This window comes from Citrus sinensis, chromosome 6 (genome assembly GCF_022201045.2).
Source record: "Citrus sinensis cultivar Valencia sweet orange chromosome 6, DVS_A1.0, whole genome shotgun sequence".
Classification (NCBI taxonomy): Eukaryota; Viridiplantae; Streptophyta; class Magnoliopsida; order Sapindales; family Rutaceae; genus Citrus; species Citrus sinensis.
Genome location: NC_068561.1, coordinates 5,900,979 through 5,926,714, shown reverse-complemented (window position 1 = coordinate 5,926,714; position 25,736 = coordinate 5,900,979). Strand labels below are relative to the sequence as shown.

The 25,736-nt window shown below is 35.7% G+C and overlaps 1 pseudogene; it reads right to left on the bottom strand.

The window, feature by feature from the left end:
* Positions 1-3,187: 3,187 nt before the first annotated feature.
* The window catches only part of LOC112495897 (uncharacterized), a 60,573-nt pseudogene continuing 38,024 nt past the window's right edge, over positions 3,188-25,736 (bottom strand).

The following is a 25,736-nucleotide window of genomic DNA, read 5'->3' as shown; positions in this document are numbered from 1 at the left end:
TTACTTTTACATAGTTTACAAATACTTTGTTATAATTTATTTTTGTATACAGCTCTATGACAATGTTTATAGCACAAGAGGGTAAGGAGAAATGGAATTATAATAAGATGGTCATATTTGTAAAAGTATGAACTATTACCTTAACTATAATTATATATTGCCATGCTTAATCATTATTATAATGAACTGTGCAATTGCTAATTGTGAATATGTCTAATAGTGTCGTTAGGGTGTACCAAATTTAAAATCTTACTACTAATATAAATAACTAGTACAGAGCGAGTAAGGATCGATCCCACGAAGACTCTGCTAGTTGTATTTATTATCAACTCTAAGGCATGATTTAAAATAAAATAATAGTAGTAATAATAATATAAATTAATTTAACTAAAGAAAATGCCAATTATAAATAAAAATGGGGTTTTATGAATTTTTAAATAAATAGTAAAAATAAAGAAATTAAAAACTACCAATAATAATTTAATAAAAACTCTAATTAAAGGAGAAAGAAATAATAAGGATGAAAACCTTGGTTAAAGGATTATTTGCCACCACCAAACATGCACATAATATATCAATTCTATCACCAATTGTTATTGAAACTATCAACCGTAGACAACAATAAGCTCTGTTACTCTCAATCTTTCCTTAGTGTGTCGTTAGGCAAAATAAACTCTTCACCTAATATCTAACCATTAATAATTTAAAGCAAGCTCTTTAAATTTAAGATAATTGAAGTTTTAAGTAGAGAAAGATATTAGGTTGATCTAGGCAATAAACACACAAGCACATATTATTTAACCTAGGTTATGTTCTCCAATTGAAACCACTGATTCTAACCTACTACTAATGATTAAAATATCAAGACAATTACGAATCAAGAATTTTTATCTAGCAATAGAATTTAATCAAGTCCTATCTAATTGGCCACTCAAATAAAACAAGAATAAAATCATAAACATTAATTATAGAAGAACATAAACAATCTCAATTAAATAAATTGAATGATAGAAATTGAACAGTAATCATATGACATGTTTGGGGTTTTGAATTCACCCTCAACTAAATAGAAAATCTAGCCTAAGATAATTGAATTGGGAATAAAAGAGTTAATAAAACCAGTCATGGAGATTAATTCAAGAGGCTAACTCTGCGTCAATTCCTTTTGGCTTCTTCTTTCTTTTTCTTTTTCTTGCGGCTGCTCTCTTTTGAATCCCTCTTGGTTGCCGATTGTCCCCAAATCAAAAACCAGAAGTTGGCTTTTATAGTGCTTAAGATTGGCCGAATCCTTATTGGAGTTTCTTTCCAATTGAAAGGCAATTGATTTCCTTCCCTTAATTGCCATGCACATGCCGTCCACTTTGACAATTTCTTTTTTGTTCAATTTGCTCTCCATAATTAAATCCCATGCACGTGAACTTAAGCTTTGGCCAGACATACCTGCAATCTCTTTAAATTGGTCAAGTGAATCTTGCATGCACTTATAAAAACATGCACATTAAACAAGTTTTCATTTGATGCATGCTTGTTCCCAAAGTCTTTATTAATCTCCATGAAATTTCATATGCTTCCGAATGTGTATCAATTAATTAATTGGCTTCCAAAAATCTTCAGTTATTTCATTTTCTAATTCCTTCAAGTAGATTTCTTCTTAAATACTCCGATTTAATTTCTCTTTAATCCCATAATATACCTAAAATAACAAAAAAAAACTAAGATAAAAATTAACACAATAAAATATAATTTACTAAATTAAAAATTAACTAAAATAGCTAAAATATTTAAGACCAAAATAAGAAAGATATGGAGAAATTAATAGCAAAATATATGAAAAATATGCACTTATCAAATTCCCCCACACTTGCCCTTTGCTCATCCTCAAGTAAACCTAGAACCAAAATAAAAAATATATATAAACTAGTCCACTTTCGTAGGAAATCACGATTGTATTTAGCGTATGCAACAAGCCTTTAAACCCCTAGGCGGCCCTAGTGGACGAATTATAGTCTCGTGGGGCTTCAACGATGATACCCATAAACATCATTTCATTTTTTTTTCAGAAAAAGAACAAAAGAATTTAAAATAAAACTAGCCTCAAAGATTGCATACGTCATATAGCTCAAAGAAAATTTCAAATATTATTGAAGTTCTAACTTTAATTCAATAGTCAATCTCATCTCTCTTTTTATTCTAATAGTGTGTGTGTGAATCAATTCAATCAAAATCCATTCCTAAAATCCTCAATATCAATAGTCTTTGCCTTGAACAAAGAAAAGAGTAGGTCAAACTAATTTGATTATCTTGATCTCCAATTTCTTTTTTCACTCACAGGCATTTGTGTTCATTTTCTTTTGATTTTTCTCTTTTCTTTTTTTTCTTTTTTTTTCTTTTTTTCTTTTTTTTTTGTCTATACTCAGGAGCTTTCACTCTATCCTTTAAGGTAGCCTTCTTCTCATGGTAGATTATCATCTATATACTGGTGATATATAGGCCCAAATTACTCAAGGATAGCTTCGCTTTTAAGGGTTATAGGTAGCTATTTTTTACTATGGTGCCCGTGTATACTACACTGTATTGTGGAGATAAGAATCAGGACAAATAGTCATTTACTCAATTTAAAATTCTCAACTAAGGTTGCATCAATCTCAAATTTTAAGCCAAAACTATGAAAGAATTGATATTAGTGCTCATGGTTTAAAAAATCTCCATTAAGAGGAAATCAACACAAGAATCATGTATAAACTAAGGTAATATTCAACCATTTCTAAGAACCATAGTCATTGTCAATCAAATTCTTATCATTGGCTAATATTCAAAACAATGTTTTTTTTTGTTTTTTTTTGGGAAAAAGAAAAAGACAAAGCAACAAAAACTAAGTTCGAAATCCATCCCCCCACACTTAATTCTTACATTGTCCTCAATGTAAGCCTAAGCTAATAAAAGAAAGAATTAAACATAGGGAAATGAGACAAGGCACACAGACAAAAACAAACAAAATTCAATATAGGTGGATAAAGTAAATAAGAATGAGAGGGAGAAAGATCAAATCTGTTATGGCGTGCTCTCAAATTCTTTTCTCTAGCCATTGGGTTGCCTTCCAATAAACGCTTGGTTTATTGTCCTCAACCTGACATGGTTCTCAAGTTTCACTCATCAACGTACGCAGGTTCATAAAGTGGAGCCTCATCTACATTGAGTGTCTGAAAGTTTCATAGTAAGACTTCAACCTATGACCATTAACCTTGAAATCTATACCTGTCCTTAAGCTTTTAATCTCAACTGCACCATGAGGAAAAACATTAATAACAACAAAAAGTCCAACCCATTGAGAACGTAACTTACTTGGAAACAACTTAAGGCAAGAATGGAATAACAAAACTTTCTATCCGACTTCAAAATTCTTTCTCAAGGTCTGCTTATCATGAAAAGCCTTAGTCTTTTCCTTATAGATTTGTGAATTCTCATAGGCATCATTTCGAATTTCCTCTAATTCTTGCAATTGGAGCTTTTTGTGTTGGCTGGAAGATGACAAGTGTCATGTTACATTGTTTCACCGCCCACCATACTTTATGTTCAAGTTCCACTGGAAGATGATAAGTCTTACCATATACCAACCTGTAGGGTGACATACCAATAGGCGTTTTGTATGCGGTCCTATATGCCCAAAGTGCATCATCAAGTTCTAGGCTCCAGTCCTTTCTATTCGGATTAACTGTCTTTTCAAGGATTAATTTCACTTCCCTATTAGACACCTCAGCTTGCCCACTAGTTTGTGGACGGTAGGATGTAGACACCTTGTGAGTGATGTTGTATTTTTTAAAGAGGGCTTCTACTAACCTGTTACAAAAGCGAGTGCTTCTGTCGCTGATAATTGCTTTTGGTGTTCCAAACCTTGCAAAGATGTTACACTTTATAAAATCTACCACAATCTTAGAATTGTCAATTCGGGTGGCTTTTGCTTCCACCCATTTTGAAACATAATCAACCGCAAGAACAATATAGAGATTACCAACCAATGAAGGAAATAGCTCCTTGAAATCAATGCCCCAAATATAAAAAATCTCAACTATAAGAATGAGAGAATGTGGCATTTGATTTCTAGGCCCCAAATTACATGTTCTCTAATAACGATCACAAGATTTGCAAAACAAATATGCATTCTTAAATAGTAATGGCCAATAAAAATCACTCGCAAGTACTTTAAGGGCTGTTCTCTTTGGTCCAAAATGTCCTCCACAAGCTAGAGTATGACAAAAGGTGAGAATAAAAGTAAATTCAGTTTTGAGTACGCACCTTCTAATAACTTGATCATAACAATGCTTCTACAAGTATGGCTTATCCCACACATAGTACTTGGCATCACTCTTGATCTTAGCTTATTGTGCACGGGTTAGCTCTTCCGGTATTATCCTGGTAACCAAGTAATTTACAATATCTGCATACCAATGAGTAATTGTACCTACCTGTAATAACTGCTCATCTAGAAAGTTCTCATGCAGTGGAAGTGCATCTTCGTTATAGGTAAGTCAACTCAAGTGATCTGCTACCAAATTCTCAGAACCTCTCTTATCTAGAATTTCTAAGTCAAATTCTTGTAATAGAAGTATCCATCGAATAAGGCGTGGTTTGGCATCCTTTTTGGTGAGTAAGTGCCTAATAGCTACATGGTCAGAGCAAACAATAACCTTAGGTCCAATTAAATAAAAACAAAATTTCTCTAAGGCAAAGACAACTGCTAAAAGTTCTTTCTCTATGGTGGAGTAATTAAGTTGTGCATCATTCAATGTACGAGAGGCATAGTAGATGACATGAGAAGCTTGCCCACATACTGGCCCAATGCGGTTCCAACAACATAGTCACTGGCATCGCATATGATCTTAAATGGTAAATCCCAGTTCGGTGGTTGAATCATAAGAGCCGATGTCAAAACCTCTTTTAACTTCTCAAAGGCTCTTTGGCACTCTTCATTAAAGTCAAAAGTTGCATCCTTTTGAAGTAAGTTGCAGAGGGGTAATGTTATCTTGGAGAAGTCTTTGATAAACCTGCGATAAAAATTTACATGACCAAGAAAAGAACGAACATCCCTTACATTAATAGGAGGTGGTAAGGATCGAATAACATCTATCTTAGATTTATCAACTTCAATCCCCCTTTCAGTAATAACATGGCCTAGCACAATACCTTGATTAACCATAAAATGACATTTTTCTCAATTAAGCACAAGGTTAGCGTCAATGCATTGTTTAAGCACAAGTGTAAGATTATCTAAACATCTATCGAAAAAATCACCATAAACTGTAAAATTATCAATAAATACCTCAATGATGTCCTCCATATAATCAGAAAAAATAATCATCATACACCTTTGGAAGGTGGCAGGAGCGTTACAGAGACCAAATGGCATGCGTCGGTAAGCAAATGTGCCAAAGGGGCATGTGAAGGTTTTTTTCTCTTGGTCTTCCGGAGCGATAACGATCCGATTATAATCTAAATAACCATTAAGAAAACAATAATGAGAGTGACCATTTAACCTTTCAAGTATTTAATCAATGAATGGTAAAGGAAAATGATCCTTACGAGTGGTTGCATGCAGTTTACGATAATCAATGCAAACTCTCCACCCAGTTTGAACTCTAGCTGGCATAAACTCGTTTTCTTCATTCTTGACCATTGCAATGCCTGACTTTTTTAGAATTACCTGCACAAGACTCACCCATTTCTATCAGAAATCGGATAGATAACCCCCACATCAAGGAGTTTTAGTATATCCTTTTTTACGACTTCCATCATTGGTGGATTAAGGCGGTGTTGTGCATCTCTTGTTGGTTTAGACCCTTCCTCTAGCAAAATGTGATGCGTACACATGAAAGGACTAATTCCCTTACTGTCGGTAATGGTCCAACTGTTGTGCAAATTTTAATGTACTCGCAAGCGCACGAATCTATTGTAGTATAGACTAATGGTGATGAGTGTCGATCCCACGAGGAGGTGGATTTTAATTATATATAGAATTAATTTTGTAAATGGGTAGTTGGATTTATGGTGGAAATGATTTGGAATATGCTAATACTTAAATTAAAATGGCGAGAATAAATTCTAAAATTGGAATTGCAATGGAGAGAATAAATTGAAGAGAAAATCTATTAAATTGACGTACTTGGGTATCTGGATCCGTATCAACATGCATCATGGGCTAAATAATCCGTATTAATGCCAATTAAATCATGAGGGGGGAATCCACACCTCATGAACCACGCTCTAATCAATATGGTGCTAAGGGCTTATCGTGCCAAATAATAATAACCTTATACTAGAGAGCCGGTGTAACCAAGGCGGTATCTAGACAAGACTATTATTATTTGTCGACGAGAAGTCAAAACATCCACAAAACTTAAAGGGGAAGAGAAAATAAATTTACCAAATTAAGCCCATGACACATGTTGAGACTTCACCTTCAACCCAAGCTTGAAAGAAAATTAGCCACTCATAGTTGAACTAGGGGCAAAATGGGAATTTATTAAAATACGAAGAAAATACAAGATGGAGAGGGAATTACAGAAAATGGATCCCAAAAATGGATTCAGATATCAAATTAGGGGGGGGAGGCCCCCTTTTTATAGATACATGGAGTAAATCATGGCCATCGGATTAAAAACAGTTTGGACGCTCAGGATTGCGCCACGTCATCAGTCAACAGTCCACGGTTTGACCACGCGGATGAACAGTAACACGGTTTGACCCGACTTTGAACAGTAACGCGGTTTGACCCGGATGAACAGTAACGCGGTTTGGTTGAAAATAATCCTGTGTGATGCATGCACCGTACGCGAGATTTTTCGTCCACTGATATGCTGCCACGTCACCATCAACAGTGCATAAGAATTTTAGTCCAACAGGATCGTGACACCTCATCAGTCAATGCCACATCATCGGTCAATGCCACGTCATCATCCGTTTATGTGAACAGTGTCGTGAACAGTAACGTATACAGTACCGTACACGTGAATAGTACCGTACATGTGAATAGTGCCATTTTTCCTTTTATGCTCCTCCTAAGGTTTTCGACCGTCCTGAGTTCAAAAGTGATGTCCGTTTTGCCGTCTGATCTCTCCTTTATTGTGAAATGACTATAATGCCCCTAAAATACATAAAATACTTAATTAAAATAAAACACATGTAATTAAATCACAAGAAGGTTAAATATATAACAGTAAGGGTTGTTAGTAAGACTTAAAATGTAAAATGACGGTTTTCTCCTTTATAAATATGCATTTTCTAACACTCAACACACCCCCCAACCAGCTTATTGCTAGTCCCTAGCAAATAAAGCGAAAATAAAATTCAAATTCAAAATATATATATATATATATATTTTTAATAGAAACACTCGTATTTATTCCATCAGATTAATGATAGCAATCAAATAAAAGTATAAGCATTATCTCCAGTCTAAAGCAACATCACACCCACATCAACCATCCACATGAATTAGCCCAGTAGACTTTGTTTTAGCTACTCTCAAGAATGACATGTCAAACCCCAAAATCTCACTGGAAGTAGTGACACTTTCACAAATAAATTAATCCCAATAAAAATAGTCACTCCAATGAATGGTAATTGAGAGAGAAAATAATAAAGAAGTGATATCACATGCTCTCACCAAGATGAAATAAATATGCCCTCAGCTTAGAAATAATACGATCTCAAGTCAAATAAAATGTTAGTCAACCCACTTTATTTATCTTTTTTTTTTTTTTAATTATGCATCACTACATCTTTTTAGCCCATATAACTAGCTTCTACTTCGGACTATAGTTCCCTAAAATCAAGAAGGACTTTTATTAGGACGTAACGTAGGCTAGGGACATGGTTAACAAAGAAGGGAAATAAGGAAAACAAAGTGTATGTTTGAGAAAAATGCAGAGAATTTTTTTTTTTTTTTTTTTGGAAGTTGCAAGGTGGATTTCACCTATTTTTATTCTTTTGAAACAACAACTTTTGTTTTTGTTTTTTTTTTTTTTTTTTTTTTGCTTTTATTTGGCATAACTTCACTGAACAAAATAATTATTTACATTTTCTCAAACATAAATAGGTGATGGAACTTATAAGACATCGGGTAATACTCCAAATCGGAGTGGGTCAAGATGATAAGTTGACAAAGAAAATGTTTTTTTTTTTTTTTTAAAGGCTCAAAAGGGTTAACTATGGATATTTAATAAAAGGGATGGCTAGAAAGGCTCAAACGGATCAAAGATGGCCTTTCCATCGTCTTTTAGGGCTCTGAATAACCTTCCATATCTACTAGTTAGATGGGCCTCCAAATGTAGCAACACACTTTTTTTTTTTTTTATTAAGGGTTAACTCAAAAGAAATTTAGAGATCGTGTATACAATAATAAACTGTTAAGCTGTATAAAGAATGGGCAAAAGGGTTACTCTCCAAGAAAAATGATAGGCTCAAAAACTCACTTGGTACTTATTATGACATGTTCATTCCTTCAAGCAACTCATATATGTCTCCAAGATCAACATGTAGAGTAGCAAACATAATGTAACATCACTTAAGACCAAAGATAATACAAATACTAAAATTTAAATTAATCATGTCACCCAATGTTAAAACAAATCAAAAATTTTTTTTTTTTTAAAACATTCTACCCCCCAACCTATTCTAAACATAAAAAAAAAAAAATATATACATGCAGAAATGTGAAAATGATGTAGAAAAATTAATTTAGAAAAGTTACATTTAAAATGATAGAAAAGAAAATGATTTTTTTATTATTTTTTTTAAAGAAGATGCGTTTCTAGAGGAACTACACTCCATATTCAGCCATCTTCGACTCAAAAGTTGGAAAATGCATTTTTATAGAGGATAAATTAAAAAGAAGAAAAATAAACATAAACACATAATAAAGAAAAAAGAAAATGTCTTAAATTTTTTTTTTAAGTTTTTTTTTTTAATTTTTTTTTTAAACTATGAAGATGCGTTTCTAGAGTCACTACACTCCATATTCAGCCATCTTCAACACAAAAAGTTAGCAACAGTTAGTTTCTACAACAAAAAATTAGTAAAAACTTAACCAAAATTTCATAATTGTCGACTATTCCCTCCCCCCAACCAGAACGAAACATTGTCCTCAATGTTTGAAATGAAAGAAGTAGAGTTTAGAAGACATCACCTGGGTGGTGCAACACAGAAGAAAATATTTACAGGCGGAGAGTTAAATCTAATTTGTACTTCTTACTGCTGCTACTGTTACCATCATTATTTGGGCGCTCCAACACAAAGGTCCAGGGGTCTGGCTCCGGTTTATACGCTTGTAACAGATCAAGTAGCTCATTAGCAGTGTGAGCACAAATAAAGAGTTTTTTCACATTAGCGGGAATGAAATAGTTTTTTATTGCATGGTTAAGAAATGCGATAAAGCCATCATAAAAGTTATTGACATTTAACAAACCGATGGGTTTTTGGTGGATGTGCAGATGGGCCCAAGATGCTAGCGTGATAAGTGCCTCTAGTGTTGCAAGATCTCCTGGAAGGAAAATAAAAGCATCAGCATGATTAAGCATTTCAGTTATTCTTTCTTGCATACCTGAGACAACTAACTCTTCTCCAGTTGATGAGTCAGACGAACTGCCCAATGGTTTTAAGACTCTTGGGATGATGCCTAACACTTGACTTCCTCTGATAAAAGCTGCTTCTGAGACCATTTTTGATAACCCTCGATTACCTCCTCCATACACCAAGTGTAATTTTCTCGCTGCTATGCTTCGACCAAGATCTATGGCTGCCTCAACGAACTCTTTATGTTTGCCATAGGTAAATCCAGAAAGCACACAAATGTTCTTGAATTGTCTATTGGGAGTAGCTGCCATTGTGATACTTCTCGAAAACAATTTGTGAGTGCTTGACAAAAAAGAAATCACATTTAAGAGTCTTGGTGATAGTGGGTCATGGTTGTGTATGAGGTAATATGTCAGTGTCAAATAACGCGTAAAGCACGTGGCTCGCAAGTCAAAAAGAAAACAGTAAAAAGGAAAAAGCAAACAGTAATAAAATTATTAAAGACAATAATGCAAACAATAAGACAATAGTGAAATAAAATAACAATAAAGTAAAAGGATATTTACAGGTAGTTGCGACTGTGGCTCACATCTTCCTCTGGTTTTACGTCCAGAAACGGCTTGAACGCCCTCTATGGGTCGAGGATAGGCTTCCTATCCAGTTTTCTTATAAACTGGCAAACAGGGTCGTTTATAGTCAGATTCCCGAGACTATATCGTGCATGCTCTTTCTGGAATAACGGCCATAACTGGAGAATCGCTCCTTGCACATATCCACTGGGATGCGTTTCAAGAGACAAAAGGATATCATCCAATGACTCCTTATTCAAGCCATCCCTAATGAATTGAATCTTATCTTCCCTGTTATCAGACACCATTCCTAAAGAACATGGGTTTTTATTGCAACTCATTCTGGCACACTTATGACAAGCAACAGAAATTCTTCGAGCTTGTCGTTTTCTTGCATAATTTCCTTTACCACAACCAGGCATGTATGCAATAAATTTTGGAGGTAACTCACCTGCCGATCGTACTTTAGCCTCGATTAACCAACGGATGTCAGCAGGTATGTTATTCCTCATGAGTAATCGCATGCGTTCGGACCGAGCTTTATAGATCGTAAGGAGGGCATTCTGAGGAAGTGAAGGGAATCGCTTGTGAAGCTTCGCTAGAATCTCGTTTCTGTCCATACCTTCGCCTCAGAATATCAGTTATTATGGGAAACTGAAGTAACCGACTTGATTGTCACGGAGTACCGTTATCCGCCATTTCACCGGGGTAACAAACTAAAGCACACAAATAGAAAAACAAATTAAAACACACAAAGAAAATTAAAATCGTCCTCTTATTGAATTTACCTCAAGCTCCAACTGGATGTCGTAAACACTTCTCTCAATGTCTCTGAGTTGGTGTTCTAAACCCTCAACATAGGCTACTAACTCTGGTGGTTGTAGAGCCCAAATGCGATGTGTTTTACAAAATTGAATCTGTCTTTTGAGATGAGTTTTGACACGTTGAAGTGGTTTAAGAATGTTCAGGAGGAACGGTCTAAGTATGAGACTCATGATTAAAAATGATAAGAGAAAACTTAATGGTAAAATAAACACACTTATGCAAAAACAATTTCAATTAGCAAAAGAATAATAATAATAAGAAAGAAAGAAAAATCAAATCAACGAAAAGAAAAAAAAATCAATTCAAATTTGGTGGGTCACTCAAATTTATTTCGGTGTCTTCTTCATGTGGTTGGTACTCTAGATATGGCTTTAATCTTTGACCATTAACTTTAAACGTGACACCGTTCTTTGGGTCTTTAATTTCAATTGCCCCATGTGGAAAAACAGTATGAACAATAAATGGGCCAGACCATCGAGAGCGTAACTTACCTGGGAATAGGTGCAAGCGAGAATTGAATAAAAGCACTTTCTGACCTGGGGTGAAAGATTTTCTCATAATTTGCTTGTCATGGAAGACTTTCATTCGTTGCTTGTAAATCTTGGCATTTTCGTACGCGTCATTGCGAATTTCTTCAAGTTCTGCCAGCTGTAATCTTCTTTCTGAGCTGGCTTGCTGCATGTCAAAATTGAATTTCTTGATGGCCCAATACGCACGATGCTCGAGTTCCACAGGTAGGTGGCAAGCTTTTCCATACACTAGCCTGTAGGGTGACATCCCAATCGGGGTCTTGAAAGCCGTTCTATATGCCCATAATGCATCATCAAGTCTTAATGACCAATCTTTTCTGTCTGGCCTCACCGTTTTTTCTAATATGTGCTTTATTTCTCGATTGGAGATCTCAACTTGGCCACTGGTTTGCGGATGATACGGGGTCGCCACTTTGTGTGTGATTGAATACTTTGTCAAAAGAGCTTTGAATGCTTTGTTACAAAAGTGGGCACCACCATCACTGATTATTGCTCGAGGGAATCCAAAGCGTGAAACAATGTTGCTTTTCAAAAATGCTATCACCACCTTGTGATCATTGGTCCTACATGGAATTGCTTCTACCCATTTTGATACGTAGTCAACAGCAACCAATATGTATTGATGGCCAAAAGAAGGGGGAAAGGGTCCCATGAAGTCGATACCCCATACGTCAAAAATCTCAACCACTAAAATTGGATTTAGTGGCATCATGTTCCTTCGTGTAATGCTTCCCATTCGTTGACACCTATCACATGAAGAACAGAAAGTGTAAGCGTCTCGAAATATAGATGGCCAATAGAAACCACATTGTAAAACTTTAGTCGCTGTCTTCTTAGCACTGAAATGGCCTCCACAAGCTTGTTCATGGCAGAATGAAAGGATATTCTGAATTTCACTTTCTGGGACACATCGTCTAACAATTTGATCCGCACAATACTTGAACAAATACGGGTCATCCCAAAAGAAATTCTTTATCTCTGCAAAGAATTTAGCCTTGTCTTGCTTGGTCCAATGCTCTGGAAGTTTACCTGTAACAAGATAATTAACTATATCAGCATACCAAGGTAATACTTCCACACTCATTAATTGTTCATCTGGAAATGACTCATTTAATGGTAATTGTTCTATAATTGTGTCAAAATGGAGACGAGAGAGGTGGTCCGCCACAACATTTTCTATCCCTTTTTTATCTTTGAATTCCAAGTCAAATTCCTGCAAAAGTAACACCCAACGAATTAGTCTGGCTTTTGCATCTTTCTTTGTGAGAAGATATTTAAGAGCAGCATGATCTGTGAATATAATTATTTTACAACCAATGAGATATGATCGAAATTTTTCTAATGCAAACACTACTGCTAGCATTTCTTTTTCAGTAGTTGAATAGTTCAACTGTGCATCATTTAATGTCATACTAGCATAGTAAATAACATGGGGAATTCGATCAACTCTTTGTCCTAATACTGCTCCTACTGCATAATCAGATGCATCACACATTAGCTCAAATGGTAAGCTCCAGTTTGGGGCCTGAATGATGGGTGATGATGTCAACAAATACTTTAATTTTTCAAATGCCACAAGACATGAATCATTAAAGATAAAAGGTACATCCTTAGCAAGTAAATTGCATAAGGGTCTAGAAACTTTGCTAAAATCTTTAATGAAACGTCTATAGAAACCAGCATGCCCAAGGAAAGATCTTACTTCTCTGACTGTTTTGGGTGAAGGAAGATTAGAAATGAGATCCACCTTGGCTTTGTCCACCTCAATACCTTTGCTCGAAATGATGTGACCGAGGACAATACCTTGTTTTACCATAAAATGGCACTTCTCCCAATTTAAGACCAAATTCTTCTCGATACATCTCTGCAGAACTAGCGTTAGATGATGTAAACATTGATCAAACGAGTCACCAAAGACAGAAAAGTCATCCATAAAGACTTCAAGGAATCGTTCAACCATATCTGAAAAAATGATCAACATGCATCGTTGAAATATAGCAGGTGCATTACATAATCCAAATGGCATTCTCCTATATGCAAATGTGCCAAAAGGGCAAGTGAAAGTAGTTTTCTCTTGATCTTTTGGTGCTATGGGAATCTGATTATATCCTGAGTAACCATCTAGAAAGCAATAAAATTCGTGGCCTGCTAATCTATCAAGCATTTGATCGATAAATGGTAAAGGAAAATGATCTTTACGTGTGACAGAATTCAATTTTCTATAATCAATGCATACACGCCATCCTGTAGTTACTCTAGTTGGTATCAATTCATTATCAGCATTCGTAACTACTGTGACTCCTGACTTTTTGGGGACAACTTGTACAGGACTGACCCATGAACTATCAGAAATGGGGTAAATGATACCTGCATCTAATAGCTTAAGGACTTCAGTTCTAACCACTTCTTTCATATTAGGATTTAACCGACGTTGCATTTCCCTAGTAGATTTAGCATTTTCATCAAGGTGAATGTAATGCATGCAGTCTACTGGATTTATACCTTTTATGTCTGCTATGGTCCATCCTAATGCTCCTTTGTGCTCTTTTAAAACATCCAACAACTTACCTTTTTGTTCATCATTGAGGGATGATGAGATGATTACCGGCAGAGAACTTTCTTCTCCCAAAAATGCATATTCCAAAGTGTTGGGTAATGGTTTGAGCTCGAGTTTCGGTGGTGATTCTGATGATGGGATGAGTTTCTTCTCTGATGGTGCTAGTTGTTCAACTCTTGACTTCCATTTATTAGTGTCCATAGATGGTGCTGAGTCAAGTAGGGCATTGACCTCATCGACCGATCTGTCAACATCAAAATCCAAACCAAAGTGAGTTAAACATGTTTGTAAAGGATCATCACTAAGGTTTGAAAGAAAAGTATTATCAACTATTGTTTCTATTAAATCCACATCAACAATTCCATCATCTGCACTGTGAGGTTGTTTGGCAATGTTGAAGATGTTCAGCTCCATAGTCATGTTGCCGAAAGACAACTGCATATTTCCAGTCCTGCATTGAATGTGAGCATCCGCAGTTGCCAAGAAAGGTCGGCCTAGAATAATGGGGATGTGCTTCCTTGAATCCTGTATTGGTTGAGTGTCAATTACAATGAAATCAACAGGAAAATAAAACTTGTCTACCTGGATAAGCACGTCCTCCACAATACCACGAGGTATTTTTGTGGACCGATCTGCAAGTTGTAACACCACTGGAGTTGGGTGTAATTCTCCAAGTCCAAGTTTCACGAATACAGAGTAAGGCAAAAGATTTACACTAGCTCCTAAATCCAACAAAGCATTCTCAATTGTGTGGTTCCCTATACTACATGAGATAGTGGGGGAGCCTGGGTCTTTGCATTTTAAAGGAATTTTATGTTGGAGTATAGAACTAACGTTTTCTGTTAAAAATGCCTTCTTTTGAACATGCATGTTTCTCTTTTTAGTACAAAGGTCTTTAAGAAACTTGGCATAAGATGGAACTTATTTAATAGCATCAAGTAAAGGGATGTTAACACTTACCTGTTTGAAGATTTCGAGAATCTCACCTGTGGATTTTCCCTTCTTGCCTTTAGCTAACCTCTGGGGAAATGGAGCTTTCGGAACATATTCTCGTAGGTTAGTTTCTTCTTTCTCCTCCGGTGATGAGTCCTCAACATTCACAGGTACAATTTGATTTTCCTTTGTCACCGGCATTTCTACTTTGTTGTCGACTTCCTTTCCTTTTCGCAAGGTCATTACTGCTTTGACCTCTCCATGCTGCTGTGGTGAACTGGTACTTGCTTCATGTACTCCTTTAGGGTTAGGCACTGGTTGACTTGGAAACTTACCTTTTTCAACGGTCATTGCCAAGGTCTGAACTGAAGAAGCAAGTTGTCCCACCATCTTCTCGAGGCTTGAAACTGATTGGGCTTGTGAATTGAAGCCTGCTCTCAACTCATTTCGTAGTCCATCAATGGTGCGGTTCTGTTGCTCAATCGTGGAGTGAGTAAGATTCTTAAGATTCTGGAATGAATCCTCCCATGGTCTGGGCTGAGAGTAATTCTGGTTCTGATTGTATGGTCTAAATGGTGGCTGAGAGGCTTGAGGAGTTTGAGAAATTTGTTGCATTGGTGGAGCTGGAGCTGCTGGTCCATTCTGTTGGAATCCTTGAGACCATGAAAAATTGGGGTGGTCTCTCCATCCAGGGTTATATGTGTTGGAGTATGGGTTTTAATTTGATGGCTTTCTCATTACACCTATGGCATTGGCTTGATCTGAGTATGAGTCCTGGTCATGTGGTTCTGTTGATTTAGTAGTCGATAACGATGCTATTTGTCGAGCAAGACCTTCAACCATCTCCTTGACTTCTTTGATTCCTGAAGTTGATTCGCCAATTTGAACCTCATTCACTCCTTTAATTCTTCTAGTATTCCTGAGTGATCGACTCCGTTGTTGGGAATTATCCGCTTGTCGCTGAAAGAATTCCCAAATCTCGGATGCACTTTTTGACATTAGCTCTCCTCCACTTGTCGCCATTAGCCATTCTTGCACATTCGGCAATAATCCCTCCAAAAAGTATTGGCATTGGTGCCATTTCTCGTACCCATGATGTGGACACTTCAAGAGTAGCCCATTGAATCGCTCCCAAGTTTCGAAAAATTGCTCGTCTTCTCTCTGGGTAAACTCTGAGATTTCCCTGCGAATAGCATTGGTTTTATGCACTGGGAAATATTTATTCAAAAATTTTGTAACCATTTGTTCCCATGATGCAATGCTATTAGCAGGCAATGTATTAAGCCATGAACGAGCCCTATCCTTTAAAGAAAATGGGAATAGTCTAAGTTTAACATCATCGTCTGAAAAATTTTCATATTTAAAAGTTTGACAAATGGCATGAAAATCGTTCAGATGATTATATGGGTCCTCATTTTCTAGGCCATAAAATGTGGGGAGACAATTTAGCACACTAGGTTTTAATTCAAAACTCCTAGCAGCTACATTTGGGTATCTTATGCATGACGTGCTCAAATTAGCTAAGGGACTAAAATAGTCCTTAAATGGCCTCTCCTGTGGTGCTTGTAAATCCATTTTATTTTTAACGTGTTTGTGTGTGCGAAGTGTTTTTTCTAATTCAAGGTCTATAGGTTCAAGATTAGGTAATAATGACCTACGACCATGCATGCAAAATAAATAAAATAAAAATAAAGATGCAAACAAAACAAAAAACAAAGTGGGAACAAAACAAATAAAAATAAAGAAGAGTGAGAAATTACGATACTAACCTTATTGCGCTATTACAACCTTTCTATAAAAATACACAAAAATAAATACGTGAAAGAAATTAACTAAAAATTAAATTAATAAGATAAACAAAAAAAAATTACAAAGAAAAATAAATGGAAAATTAAATTACAAAATTTTAAAGAAGAGAAAAAGAAAAGAAATACTAACCTTTAAATGTAGATTCACTTTTTTTTCTTTTTTTTTAATAATAAAAAAAAATACAAGAAAACAAATAAAAGAAATTATTCACAAAAATTAATTCTATGAATTAAAATTACTTACCTCCCCGGCAACGGCGCCAAAAACTTGTTGTGCAAATTTTAATGTACTCGCAAGCGCACGAATCTATTGTAGTATAGACTAATGGTGACGAGTGTCGATCCCACGAGGAGGTGGATTTTAATTATATATAGAATTAATTTTGTAAATGGGTAGTTGGATTTATGGTGGAAATGATTTGGAATATGCTAATACTTAAATTAAAATGGCGAGAATAAATTCTAAAATTGGAATTGCAATGGAGAGAATAAATTGAAGAGAAAATCTATTAAATTGACGTACTTGGGTATCTGGATCCGTATCAACATGCATCATGGGCTAAATAATCCGTATTAATGCCAATTAAATCATGAGGGGGGAATCCACACCTCATGAACCACGCTCTAATCAATATGGTGCTAAGGGCTTATCGTGCCAAATAATAATAACCTTATACTAGAGAGCCGGTGTAACCAAGGCGGTATCTAGACAAGACTATTATTATTTGTCGACGAGAAGTCAAAACATCCACAAAACTTAAAGGGGAAGAGAAAATAAATTTACCAAATTAAGCCCATGACACATGTTGAGACTTCACCTTCAACCCAAGCTTGAAAGAAAATTAGCCACTCATAGTTGAACTAGGGGCAAAATGGGAATTTATTAAAATACGAAGAAAATACAAGATGGAGAGGGAATTACAGAAAATGGATCCCAAAAATGGATTCAGATATCAAATTAGGGGGGGGAGGCCCCCTTTTTATAGATACATGGAGTAAATCATGGCCATCGGATTAAAAACAGTTTGGACGCTCAGGATTGCGCCACGTCATCAGTCAACAGTCCACGGTTTGACCACGCGGATGAACAGTAACACGGTTTGACCCGACTTTGAACAGTAACGCGGTTTGACCCGGATGAACAGTAACGCGGTTTGGTTGAAAATAATCCTGTGTGATGCATGCACCGTACGCGAGATTTTTCGTCCACTGATATGCTGCCACGTCACCATCAACAGTGCATAAGAATTTTAGTCCAACAGGATCGTGACACCTCATCAGTCAATGCCACATCATCGGTCAATGCCACGTCATCATCCGTTTATGTGAACAGTGTCGTGAACAGTAATGTATACAGTACCGTACACGTGAATAGTACCGTACATGTGAATAGTGCCATTTTTCCTTTTATGCTCCTCCTAAGGTTTTCGACCGTCCTGAGTTCAAAAGTGATGTCCGTTTTGCCGTCTGATCTCTCCTTTATTGTGAAATGACTATAATGCCCCTAAAATACATAAAATACTTAATTAAAATAAAACACATGTAATTAAATCACAAGAAGGTTAAATATATAACAGTAAGGGTTGTTAGTAAGACTTAAAATGTAAAATGACGGTTTTCTCCTTTATAAATATGCATTTTCTAACACTCAACACCAACCAATCACCGTCTTGTGATCCCGAGCACCTTAATTAACTTTTCTTTTTGCACTAGAGTGAAGGTTTTAACAATTATGACTGGAAGTGTTTCATTTTCACCCAAGTAAATATATTGCAGGTGCTCTGGGAGTGGTTTAAGTTCTAAGGTAGGTGTCTGCATAACTGAAGGTAAAATTTTTTTTTAATAAAGGCAATTCAAAGTAAGAAACATTATACCCATTGGTGCGTAATGGGACTGTTCCATCTACGATAGCCATAGCTTCCTCTACCTCATCATCCAACTTTATCAAATTTACCTGTTCCTTAGAATTATGTTACGTAAGATTTTTGCTTATGGCAATTTCAAAACTGTCATTACCGGATAACTCAAAGAAATCATGCACCAAAGTACTAATATCATATATGAAAAAGACATAATGTACATCACTGGGATACCTCATTGCCTCAAAGATATTAAAACGGACCACTTCACCATCGAATTCCATTGTAAGGGTTCTATCTGAAATATAAGTGTGCAACCCAAGAGGGGGGGTGAATTGGAATTTTTAAAAATTATCCTAGCAAATCCACACAACAAGCAATCTAATGTCTTAATAAAAATTGAAAGCAATAATTTCAATAAAAGTACAATAACTAATGAGTAAGGGAGAAGAGAAACAAACATACAAATTTTTACGTGGTTCGGCAAACCCCGCCTACGTCCACGCCTCCAAGCAATCTAAGCTTGAAGATTTCACTATCCAAGCCTTTCCAAGGCTTCAACCGTTTACAATTGACTTCAAGGTGTCAATAAACCTTTACAATAAAGAGATTACCTCCCAATCTCTTCATTCAAGTGTCTCACACACTCAAACTCTTACAATTGAGATGAAGAAATGAAAGTTACAATGAAACTCACTCAATGAGTAGATATTTAAAAATAAAGAACAAGAAATGATTCAATGTTTTGTGTTTTGCAAGTTGAAGGCTCAAGATATCTAGTGTGCTTTTTGTTTATGCTTGTTGGAGAGCTTGAAAATGAGTTGGATTTTAGTTTATATAGTTTGAGCTAAAAAACTAGCCGTTACGCACATTTTGGTCATAACCGGCTTACCGTTTGTGAGGATCCGGTTAGCCGCTTTCAATTCGGATAGATTCTGCCCAAAATCTGGCTTGCTGGATTTTCACATCCGGTTAGCCGCTTGCTACAGTGACTGCTACAGTGAACTATTTTCTAAAATTATAATTTGACCCCAAAACTTTATAAAATTGTATTATGGCCCAAAATATTATGAAAGTTTGCAAATAGGTCTAATTTCAGAATTTTAAATAATGCTTTGTCAATCCCAAAACTTTCTGAAATTATGATTTCGCTCAAACTATGTTAAATTATAGAATGACCCAAAAATATTTAAATAGTTTCAAATAGGTCCAAATTCGAAATTTAAAATACTATCAAAGATTTTAAAATACTTTAATTTTAGTCCAAAATACTTTGATTTTATAACATCATTTTCTTATTATAAAAGTGCAATTCATAAATCTTTGCTTAATCAATACATGTAGTTTGTTATCATCAAAATCAATATTTATAGCCATATAGGCTAACAATCTCCCACTTTTTGATGATTACAAAATACATTATAAAAAATTTAATCTAGTTATGAAAAGCTCCCCTTTTAATCAATGCAAGGTTAAAAAATTGATTTGAAAATTATTTAAAACATACTCCCCCTGCATACATGCATACTCCCCCTGGATACATGCATATTTTTATAACACTTTTTATAACACATATTAAATTATTCTCCCCCTTCATCATCAAAAAGAATAAAAGAAAAAAAATAAAAGCTCCCCCTATCAATCATCAAAATCGCAATATAAGCACATTAGTTCAAAAATATAAGCATAAGGAAATCCATATAATTCATAACAAACAATCAAAACAAATCCATATTATCCAAAACAAAAACATAATCCAAAAGCATAATAACCATCCATAGAGTCAAAAATAAAATAACATAATGCAGTAAATGAAATGTAGGTGTGTCCAAATACAAGCATAAGAAAACTACTCAGGTGGTGAGGATGGAGGTGAAGGAGATGGATACGGATATGGAATGCCGAAGTGCTCAAAGAGAAGGCGTTGTCCATGAATAAGCTGCTGCTGCTGAAACTCAGTCTGCCACACCGAGAGTGTCCGCACCTCATCCATAAGCTGCTGAAGAGTAACATTTGCAGAGGTAAGAGGCTGTGAAGGTGATGAAACAGATGCAGAGACATCAGGAGCTGAAGCAATCACGGGAGGATCTCGGCGTCTACGCTACCCTCGAAATGAGAGTGAGAAAATGGGTAGCTGATCAGCTGGAACCACAGCATTAAGTGGCCGATCATCACTTAGAGCAAGGAAGGAAAACTTATTTTCAGTGTATTTGACCCAAGTGTCATTTTTCCACTCAAAGCCTAAGTCGAAAATAGCATCATCCCCGCTACCCTTAGACGGTTTACATGATGGTTCTTTAATCGGTACATCAAAAAATTTCAAGATTCAGGTTATGAAATGACCATATGGAAGAGAGCAGGTAATCAACTTAGGTATACTGAGCATGTTTCGGACAATGGTATATCCTAAGTTGACTGGACGATGTCTAAGAATACAATCAAGCAAGGCGACATCCATATGAGAGACCTCATCCAAATGGCTGGATCTAGGAAGGACAATACTCTGAATAAAACGAAGTAATATCCGGGTTTGAAGACAAAGACATTGGGTGCGAAAATGGACAATACAATCTTCATCGGAAAGGTCGACACGACGACATATATTCTTAACAACATCAATATAAACATAGTCATCAATGTCAGGAGGTTTCCTAGGTGAAAAAATTTCTAGGCCATCATCGGAAAATCCTAGGATGGAGTTCAACTCCAAATCATCAAACTCAATCAAAACTCCTCCAACTGTGGTGATTACTCGATTCTCTTTCTCCGCGGAACAATCCATATTCGAGTAAAACACTTTCACCAAGTCAAGATATACATTTTCCTCAACAACAAGTGCATTAAGCCAACCAACATCTTCCAACAATTGCAATAAAGTTCTATTGCTAATACTAAGATGATTTAACCAATCTGGTAAAACAAAAAGGGCTTGGAGTACCTCACGAGTCATGAACTGTTGGTGAAACCGTTTGGCTAGATGTTTCTTGTTCTGAAAGTGTGTGGACTCGAAATTGGATTGATCGGAGGTGCCCCCTGCTTGCCGTGACCGGTTGGTTGGTTGAACCGATTCTTTGTCTTTTCTTCGAACCGGCTAAGAGCTTGACATTGTGATTTGGAGTGATTTGAAGTGAAATGAGGAAATGAAAAGGAATGAAATGAAGATTGAAAGAGATTTTGAGAAGCAATTTGGATTAAAAATGACTTAAGGAGAAGAATGTTAGAGAGAGAAAATGTTCGGTTAAACCCTAGGTTGAGATTCGGATCTAAGGATTTAGATGTTGAAAATGAATTTTGAGTGTGATACCATGATTTTAGGCATAAGAACGGATGGGGATTAGGATTTATGGACTTATTTGCATCAAAACAGAGTTGAACTGGTGGATTTTGGAGTGAAAAATGAGAGAAAGGAACCGGTTTTTAGAGAGAGAACAAGAACCGGATTGCCGAATGAAGAAAGAAGAAGAACAGTGCCCTTTTAACCGCGAATCCGGCTTGCCGGATGTCACTAACCGGCTGACCAGTTAGTATCCAGAAGCTAGAAAGCTGAAAACGACTTGCCGGATGTATTTAACTGGAAATTTGGTTTTGTTCCAGCAAGTCCTTCACGCAAATCTGGTTTTCCGGATATCACGAATCGGCTTGCCGATTGGATCCAGAAAATAGCAAGTGAAAATCGGCTTATCGATTTTCCTTAACCTGTTGGCCGAATGAGTCCAGAATGCTGCCAAAGTGCAGCTCGAATCCGAATTTCTGGATTTACAGAACTGGCTATCCGGTTAAATCCAGTGAAGGCCATACGCGAATCCGGTTTTCCGGATTGATAATCCGGTTATCCGAATATTGACCCGAGAGCAACCAAAGATAATGCGGCTCACCGGTTTGGAAAATCTGGTGATCCGAAATTTGTCCCGAGAGAAATCAATAAGAAAAACAGTTTTTCGGATGAGAGGAAGTGGTATACCGGTTTAGTCATTGGAAATCTATTTGGCTCTAATTGATTTTTGGCAAGCTCTTATACTTGTATTACACACACCATTTTATTTTTGGCTTTAAAAAATGATTAATTTTAAATCATTTTGAGATTTAAAACCTTTTAATAAGCCATTTAATGCATGCAACATAAAATCATAAAATCATAAAATTACAAGCATATCAAGCTATCTAATTCATGAAGCATAAATCTATATAATAAACAGATCAAGCTATGTAGTAAAACATAGATTAAGATTCAACAATCATCATTCCAAGCTCATGTCTTATCTTTATAAAATGTTCTTCGCTAAGAGGTTTTGTAAAGATATCCGCAAGTTGATTTTCAGTGGAAACAAATTTAATTACATCTCCTTTTTGAACATGATCTCTAAGGAAATGATGTCTAATTTCTATATGCTTAGTCCTAGAATGTTGAATGGGATTCTTGGAAAGATTTATAGCACTAGTATTGTCACACAAGATGGGTATTTGATCAAGTTTAATGCCATAGTCTCTAAGGGTTTGTTTCATCCAAAGAATTTGTGCACAACAACTACCTGCGGTAATATATTCTGCCTCGGTGGTTGAAAGCGCAACCGAGTTTTGTTTCTTACTAAACCAAGAGACAAGAGAATGACCTAGGAAGTGACATGTTCCACTAGTACTTTTTCTATCAACCTTATATCCAGCAAAATCAGCATCCGAATAACAAGTTAGATCAATATGAGTTCCCCTAGGATACCAAAGCCCAAGATTAATGGTGCCAATCAAGTATCAAAAAATACATTTAACAGCAAGCATGTGTGACTCTTTAGGACAAGATTGAAATCTAGTACACAAGCATACACTGAACATAATATCAGGCCTACTAGCAGTCAAGTAGAGTAAGGATCCGATCATACCTCGATAAGTCTTGATATCAACTTCCTTACCTTTCTCGTCTTTGTCCAACTTGATGGTAGTACTCATAGGAGTGCTTTTTGCTGTTCCATTATCATAGCCAAATCTTTTGAGTAGATCTTTCACGTACTTGCCTTGATTTATGAAAATTCCTTCCTCGTTTTGTTTCATTTGAAGTCCAAGGAAGTACTTTAACTCTCCCATTATACTCATCTCAAATTCTTTGCTCATACATGATGAAAAATCTTTACATAACAACTTATTAGTAGAACCAAAAATAATATCATCAACATAAATTTGAACAATAAGTATATCTTGGTTCTTATGCTTAACAAATAGAGTTGTGTCCGCTTTTCCCATCGAAAAATCGTTATCCAACAAGAAGTTTTTAAGCCTATCATACCAAGCTCTAGGTGCTTGTTTTAGACTATACAAAGCCTTAGATAACTTATACACATGATCTAGAAATTTTTCATTTTCAAAGCCATGAGGTTGTTTCACATAAACTTCCTCCATAATATAACCATTTAAGAAAGCACTCTTGACATCCATTTGATATAAAATAAAATCCTTATGACATGCATATGCTAACAACATCCTAATGGATTCTAATCTTGCTACAGGCGCAAAAGTTTCATCAAAATCAATTCCTTCTTCTTAGTTGTAACCTTGAGTCACTAATCTAGCTTTATTTCTTACAACCACACCGGATTCATCCATTTTGTTTTTAAATACCCATTTAGTGCCTATAATGGATTGATGTTTTGGATTAGTAACTAATTCCCACACATTGTTTCTCTCAAATTAATTCAACTCCTCTTGCATTGCCATAATCTAAGATTCATCATTTTCCGCATCCGCAAAGGATTTTGGTTCAATTTGAGAAATAAATGCAGCATGCTCACATGTGTTCCTAAGAGATGATCTAGTGATAACACCTCGTGAGGGATCTCCTAAAATTACATCCTTAGGGTGAGAGGAAACATACCTCCACTCCTTGGGGAGTGTTTGAGAAGTACCTTCATTTTGCTCTACATTTGTTTCTTCATGATGTTCCTCTTGAATTCCATGTGGTGCGTCTTCTTGGTTGTCATTTGATGCTTCTTCTTGTTGTTCTTCTTCTGCATTATCATCAACAACGACTTTCTCCATAGAGGAGGGGTTAGACTCATCAAATGTAGCATGCATAGATTCTTCCATAATTAAAGTTCTTTTATTATAAACTCTATAAGCTTTGCTTGAATTTGAATAACCAAGAAAGATACCAACATCAGATTTTGGATCAAATTTACCAAGATTATCTTTTGTGTTCAAAACAAAACATTTGCATCCAAAAACTTTAAAATAACCAATGTTGGGTTTTCTATCTTTCCAAAGCTCATATGGAGTTTTATTAATATTAGGTCTAATCAACACATGATTTAAAACATAACAAGCGGTGTTGACGGCTTCGGCCCAAAAATACTTAGGCAAAGAGTTTTCATTCAACATGGTCCTAGCCATTTTTTGAATAGACCTATTCTTTCTCTCAACTACTCCATTTTGTTGTGGAGTCCTAGGTGATGAAAATTGATGTTCTATGCCAAAGTCGTTACAAAAATTTTCAAATGCATGATTTTCAAATTCTCCACCATGATCACTTCTAATACAAGAAATGGAATAATCTTTTTCATTTTGAACCTTTTTATAGAAAATTCGAAATGCATCAATGGCATCATCCTTATTGGCTAAGAACAATACCCATGTGTACCTAGAATAATCATCTACAATTACAAATGCATAAAATTTGCCACTTAAACTAGCATATCTAGAAGGACCAAACAAATCTCTGTGAAGTAATTGAAGTGGTTTTGAAGTAGAGATATGATTCTTGCTTTTGAAGGAAGTTTTGATTTATTTTCTAAATTGGCATGCTTCACAAATTCTATCTTTTTGAAAACTGATCTTTGGAAGACCTTTAACTAAATCATTTTTCATGATTTTTGAAGTCAAATCCATGCTTGCATGACCTAATCTTCTATGCCATAACCAACCATCATCATGCAATGCGGAGAGACATTTATCATTTGTTGATACACAATCTATATTAATGGTATAGACATTAACACATCTATTTCCTACAAACAAAACTTTCCCATCACATGTATTCTCAATAACACATTTTGATTCATCAAAGATAACTCTACATCCTTTATCACATCATTGACTAATACTAA